We start from the raw sequence: 7,584 nt of genomic DNA on the forward strand, positions 1-7,584 counted from the left end.
AACGACTAGGGGCCGTGGCCTACCGTACTATAGAAAAAAAATCTTGATAAATTCGTGTTTTTTTTGCGGGCAAACTGTTTCAGCAACCTGTCTTACGACGCGTGTAAAGGTTCAGAGTGAAAAAATGAATCCTTCACCCCAAAAAAACATGCAAACGACTTTTTTTCAAAAAAGTGGTTTTAGCGTACTTAGGTGGTTAATATTTAGATTTTCAAATTTTTTTCGATATAGAAATGTAGTATGTAGGTCACTTTTGCACTTTATAACGTTTTTAGATGCATTGCGAGTATATTTCCATCTTAAAAATACGCATATTTAGTTTTTTAGGTGAAAAACGGCAAAAAACGACTAGGGGCCGTGGCCCACCGTACTATAGAAAAAAAATGTTGATAAATTCGTGTTTTTTTCCGGGCAAACTGTTTCAGCAACCTGTCTTACGACGCGTGTAAAGTTTCAGAGTGAAAAAATGAATCCTTCACCCCAAAAAACATGCAAACGACTTTTTTTCAAAAAAGTGGTTTTAGCGTACTTAGGTGGTTAATATTTAGATTTTCAAATTTTTTTCGATATAGAAATGTAGTATGTAGGTCACTTTTGCACTTTATAACGTTTTTAGATGCATTGCGAGTATATTTCCATCTTAAAAATACGCATATTTAGTTTTTTAGGTGAAAAACGGCAAAAAACGACTAGGGGCCGTGGCCCACCGTACTATAGAAAAAAAATCTTGATAAATTCGTGTTTTTTTGCGGGCAAACTGTTTCAGCAACCTGTCTTACGACGCGTGTAAAGTTTCAGAGTGAAAAAATGAATCCTTCACCCCAAAAAACATGCAAACGACTTTTTTTCAAAAAAGTGGTTTTAGCGTACTTAGGTGGTTAATATTTAGATTTTCAAATTTTTTTCGATATAGAAATGTAGTATGTAGGTCACTTTTGCACTTTATAACGTTTTTAGATGCATTGCGAGTATATTTCCATCTTAAAAATACGCATATTTAGTTTTTTAGGTGAAAAACGGCAAAAAACGACTAGGGGCCGTGGCCCACCGTACTATAGAAAAAAAATCTTGATAAATTCGTGTTTTTTTGCGGGCAAACTGTTTCAGCAACCTGTCTTACGACGCGTGTAAAGTTTCAGAGTGAAAAAATGAATCCTTCACCCCAAAAAACATGCAAACGACTTTTTTTCAAAAAAGTGGTTTTAGCGTACTTAGGTGGTTAATATTTAGATTTTCAAATTTTTTTCGATATAGAAATGTAGTATGTAGGTCACTTTTGCACTTTATAACGTTTTTAGATGCATTGCGAGTATATTTCCATCTTAAAAATACGCATATTTAGTTTTTTAGGTGAAAAACGGCAAAAAACGACTAGGGGCCGTGGCCCACCGTACTATAGAAAAAAAATCTGGATAAATTCGTGTTTTTTTGCGGGCAAACTGTTTCAGCAACCTGTCTTACGACGCGTGTAAAGTTTCAGATTGAAAAAATGAATCCTTCACCCCAAAAAACATGCAAACGACTTTTTTTCAAAAAAGTGGTTTTAGCGTACTTAGGTGGTTAATATTTAGATTTTCAAATTTTTTTCGATATAGAAATGTAGTATGTAGGTCACTTTTGCACTTTATAACGTTTTTAGATGCATTGCGAGTATATTTCCATCTTAAAAATACGCATATTTAGTTTTTTAGGTGAAAAACGGCAAAAAAACGACTAGGGGCCGTGGCCCACCGTACTATAGAAAAAAAATCTTGATAAATTCGTGTTTTTTTGCGGGCAAACTGTTTCAGCAACCTGTCTTACGACGCGTGTAAAGTTTCAGAGTGAAAAAATGAATCCTTCACCCCAAAAAACATGCAAACGACTTTTTTTCAAAAAAGTGGTTTTAGCGTACTTAGGTGGTTAATATTTAGATTTTCAAATTTTTTTCGATATAGAAATGTAGTATGTAGGTCACTTTTGCACTTTATAACGTTTTTAGATGCATTGCGAGTATATTTCCATCTTAAAAATACGCATATTTAGTTTTTTAGGTGAAAAACGGCAAAAAACGACTAGGGGCCGTGGCCCACCGTACTATAGAAAAAAAATCTTGATAAATTCGTGTTTTTTTGCGGGCAAACTGTTTCAGCAACCTGTCTTACGACGCGTGTAAAGTTTCAGAGTGAAAAAATGAATCCTTCACCCCAAAAAACATGCAAACGACTTTTTTTCAAAAAAGTGGTTTTAGCGTACTTAGGTGGTTAATATTTAGATTTTCAAATTTTTTTCGATATAGAAATGTAGTATGTAGGTCACTTTTGCACTTTATAACGTTTTTAGATGCATTGCGAGTATATTTCCATATTAAAAATACGCATATTTAGTTTTTTAGGTGAAAAACGGCAAAAAACGACTAGGGGCCGTGGCCCACCGTACTATAGAAAAAAAATCTTGATAAATTCGTGTTTTTTTGCGGGCAAACTGTTTCAGCAACCTGTCTTACGACGCGTGTAAAGTTTCAGAGTGAAAAAATGAATCCTTCACCCCAAAAAACATGCAAACGACTTTTTTTCAAAAAAGTGGTTTTAGCGTACTTAGGTGGTTAATATTTAGATTTTCAAATTTTTTTCGATATAGAAATGTAGTATGTAGGTCACTTTTGCACTTTATAACGTTTTTAGATGCATTGCGAGTATATTTCCATCTTAAAAATACGCATATTTAGTTTTTTAGGTGAAAAACGGCAAAAAACGACTAGGGGCCGTGGCCCACCGTACTATAGAAAAAAAATCTTGATAAATTCGTGTTTTTTTGCGGGCAAACTGTTTCAGCAACCTGTCTTACGACGCGTGTAAAGTTTCAGAGTGAAAAAATGAATCCTTCACCCCAAAAAACATGCAAACGACTTTTTTTCAAAAAAGTGGTTTTAGCGTACTTAGGTGGTTAATATTTAGATTTTCAAATTTTTTTCGATATAGAAATGTAGTATGTAGGTCACTTTTGCACTTTATAACGTTTTTAGATGCATTGCGAGTATATTTCCATCTTAAAAATACGCATATTTAGTTTTTTAGGTGAAAAACGGCAAAAAAACGACTAGGGGCCGTGGCCCACCGTACTATAGAAAAAAAATCTTGATAAATTCGTGTTTTTTTTGCGGGCAAACTGTTTCAGCAACCTGTCTTACGACGCGTGTAAAGTTTCAGATTGAAAAAATGAATCCTTCACCCCAAAAAACATGCAAACGACTTTTTTTCAAGAAAGTGGTTTTAGCGTACTTATGTGGTTAATATTTAGATTTTCAAATTTTTTTCGATATAGAAATGTAGTATGTAGGTCACTTTTGCACTTTATAACGTTTTTAGATGCATTGCGAGTATATTTCCATATTAAAAATACGCATATTTAGTTTTTTAGGTGAAAAACGGCAAAAAAACGACTAGGGGCCGTGGCCCACCGTACTATAGAAAAAAAATCTTGATAAATTCGTGTTTTTTTGCGGGCAAACTGTTTCAGCAACCTGTCTTACGACGCGTGTAAAGTTTCAGAGTGAAAAAATGAATCCTTCACCCCAAAAAACATGCAAACGACTTTTTTTCAAAAAAGTGGTTTTAGCGTACTTAGGTGGTTAATATTTAGATTTTCAAATTTTTTTCGATATAGAAATGTAGTATGTAGGTCACTTTTGCACGTTATAACGTTTTTAGATGCATTGCGAGTATATTTCCATCTTAAAAATACGCATATTTAGTTTTTTAGGTGAAAAACGGCAAAAAACGACTAGGGGCCGTGGCCCACCGTACTATAGAAAAAAAATCTTGATAAATTCGTGTTTTTTTGCGGGCAAACTGTTTCAGCAACCTGTCTTACGACGCGTGTAAAGTTTCAGATTGAAAAAATGAATCCTTCACCCCAAAAAACATGCAAACGACTTTTTTTCAAAAAAGTGGTTTTAGCGTACTTAGGTGGTTAATATTTAGATTTTCAAATTTTTTTCGATATAGAAATGTAGTATGTAGGTCACTTTTGCACTTTATAACGTTTTTAGATGCATTGCGAGTATATTTCCATATTAAAAATACGCATATTTAGTTTTTTAGGTGAAAAACGGCAAAAAAACGACTAGGGGCCGTGGCCCACCGTACTATAGAAAAAAAATCTTGATAAATTCGTGTTTTTTTGCGGGCAAACTGTTTCAGCAACCTGTCTTACGACGCGTGTAAAGTTTCAGAGTGAAAAAATGAATCCTTCACCCCAAAAAACATGCAAACGACTTTTTTTCAAAAAAGTGGTTTTAGCGTACTTAGGTGGTTAATATTTAGATTTTCAAATTTTTTTCGATATAGAAATGTAGTATGTAGGTCACTTTTGCACTTTATAACGTTTTTAGATGCATTGCGAGTATATTTCCATCTTAAAAATACGCATATTTAGTTTTTTAGGTGAAAAACGGCAAAAAACGACTAGGGGCCGTGGCCCACCGTACTATAGAAAAAAAAATCTTGATAAATTCGTGTTTTTTTGCGGGCAAACTGTTTCAGCAACCTGTCTTACGACGCGTGTAAAGTTTCAGAGTGAAAAAATGAATCCTTCACCCCAAAAAACATGCAAACGACTTTTTTTCAAAAAAGTGGTTTTAGCGTACTCAGGTGGTTAATATTTGGATTTTCGAGATGTTTTCGATATAGAATTATAGTATGAATAATGAATGTAGTTAGGACTGGCTAGTAATGTTAATAACGTTGTAAATAGTCTATTATGTATAGTCTATTGTTCAGCCAACATCGATGAAGGCGACTGTGGTTCGTTTAGTACGCGACACGATGTCTTAGTGATGTCACCACAAATTTGATATTATATAATAAATATGTACGAGTATATTATAATATCGCCACCACAGTCACAGTCACTATACCTATACATAATCGTTGATTACCGTCGTGCCACTGCAACTATAGATGTCGTCACTGCACTCTCAATGTCGTCGTGCTGATTATTGTTTGTGTGATCTCGTAATTCCATATCACGCGATATTTGTTTTTTTTTATCTTTTTTCTTTTCTACTGTTTAGACGTCACCGACACCGACATCGAATTTTATTACGATTTACGATCGCAAAATACCATTTGCGATTTGGTTCGGGTGCTTTATCGGTCGGCGTATTATTTTTATGCGTCCTTGATTGCGTTCGGCCGTCCGTCAGCTTCCGGCCGTGTGCGACTCGCTTTAGTACGGTTTTAATGTTTTTTTATAACTGTTGTCCGGTTTCTATGCCGGCTGTTCCGTCGTCACCCGCCAACTTTTCTACCGTTTGTCGACTTGTCGTCATTTCTGTTCATGCAATGCAATACGGTCTCGCACCAACTATACCGTTATCTGTGACGTTTCGTGTCCATCAAACAGTCGTCCGCATTATGTTACGTAACAATATTAATTGTCGAACTCTCGTAAATTAGTAACGATTGCCATAAATGCAATTGGTGCCGTTAATGCAGCATCGTTATCCACTCCTGTGCCGCTAGCCACCGTGTCGCCGTCGCCGTCCGGCCGCGTGATCGTAAAAGACGGGTGCCGTTCGGAGGGGGTCTAACGCGTCTACAACCGAGCGCGCGACACCCGCGAACTCGTCACGCCACGGGGTGTCGGAGAGCGTGATTCGGTGACTTGTCGCTAGTCTCTGTGCCTCCTCTTTCTCGTACCACCCGATTATTTGCATAGCTGTCATTCCATCCCGACGGCTTCAGCTAAGAACCACCATTTTACGTACGTCGTCGGTTTGTCAACTACCGTATTTCCAATACACGAAAATCATTATATTGCAGATAATATTATTATCGATGACTTTATTAACACCAACGGTGAGACAGTGAATTCGATTTCATTGATGTTGACTAATTCCTAGTCTGCAGACATTTTATAATGCATTCTTCGCGTATAGTGTTCGACGTCTAAACCTTGAATTGCAAATTTATTAAATTTGAGTTTCGTCCGAAGCCGTGTCTCCCATATGATGAGTTCAACGATGTTTATTACTAGCCAGTAGCCAGCTAGTGTACGTTTATCATTAATTCTTATTTAAGGTCTTTTTCATTTTTTTCTTTTTATTTTTTTATAACACGTAGTGCGTACGGAAAGTAGAATAAATTATATTTTAACGTGAGATTCGTATTTTGATTTGTATTATTGTTTATATTCTATACTTGTTTTATGCTTTTAGATTGCCTTTTTTTTAATTTAAATTTAACTCTATGACCACATTTGTTCAATGAAAATAATTTGAAAAATGATCAGTGTTCGATTCAGTGACCAGAAATCGCAATCATGTACGATGGTCGATGCCTATATTGACTAACAATATTTCTTCGTCCTTAAAGTATTATTACAAACACCCAAAACCTTTCAAATAATACCATAATAATTTAGACAAAACCCGTAAAGTAAATTATAAAATATAGATACTATATACCTTATAAGTACAATATGACTACAAGAGATTCTAAATCTTTTGAAATCGGTATATTAGTATGCTTTCGGATAATTTATAATCTGTTCGGTGGCCATTCTTGATGTACGTCCGTCACCACAATTTGCTTCTCGTGCACTACTTTTGTTAATAATTTACAAACAAAACATAATTAAAATAAATAATAAAATTAAAATATTGTGTTTTTATGTTAAATATATGTTACATTTTAATGTTTATAGTCGTCTATAGTATACGACAGTTCTTATTTTTTTGTAAATTTTGCTACTACATACTTTACCAATTTCTTTATTTTTTTTTAGCATATCTAGACAAACATCTTTTAGGGGTTGTAACTAGTAAACATAAACTTTTTTCGTTTATTGCTATTGCACACTGTGTGTGCTACTGTCGTATAAACATAAATTATACTATACAAATACAACAGAAATATTATTTTCATGCTGAATAACATACAGTGTATGTAAGTACATCATTATATTACACGCAAGACATTATATAATAAAAATGTATAAGTAAATGTTCTTTCTTCCAGAACTAATCCAGTGAACAAAACGTAAACAAAAAAGTACAGCTAAAATTCATTGATTGATATAATTGAAATAAATAGAAATCAAATACCCGGTACCGTGTAGTCGCTATACACTCTAGCATCACAATACTGCAATAGTAACTCTAGCAACGAATTATTGTTATTAACGTGTTATACCTATATATATTATAGAGTATATATATTTTATACTTACACATTTTATACACATTAATAGATTTTTCTAGTATTAGGTTTATTGTTCACCAGCTACTTCTTTAAAATTTGATTCAAATGTATACTGTGCGAGAGTATGACTTAATATTTATTTTTATATGTATTCGGGTATGTATAATGTAGTAAGACAATATGGGAGATAAAAAAAACACATTTCTATAATTCCTATTAAGTATATTTTCATAATGATAATACATAATAATATAAATATTAATTAATTAACCAACATAATAATAATATTATGTACCTAACATTGACTGTAAAAAACAAAACTAAAAACACGCTTTGGCCATAAATAAACGTAAAAATAATTTAATTGGGTAATTTAATATTTTTATGATTTTCACCAATC

This window comes from Rhopalosiphum padi, chromosome 2 (genome assembly GCF_020882245.1).
Source record: "Rhopalosiphum padi isolate XX-2018 chromosome 2, ASM2088224v1, whole genome shotgun sequence".
Taxonomy (NCBI): Eukaryota; Metazoa; Arthropoda; class Insecta; order Hemiptera; family Aphididae; genus Rhopalosiphum; species Rhopalosiphum padi.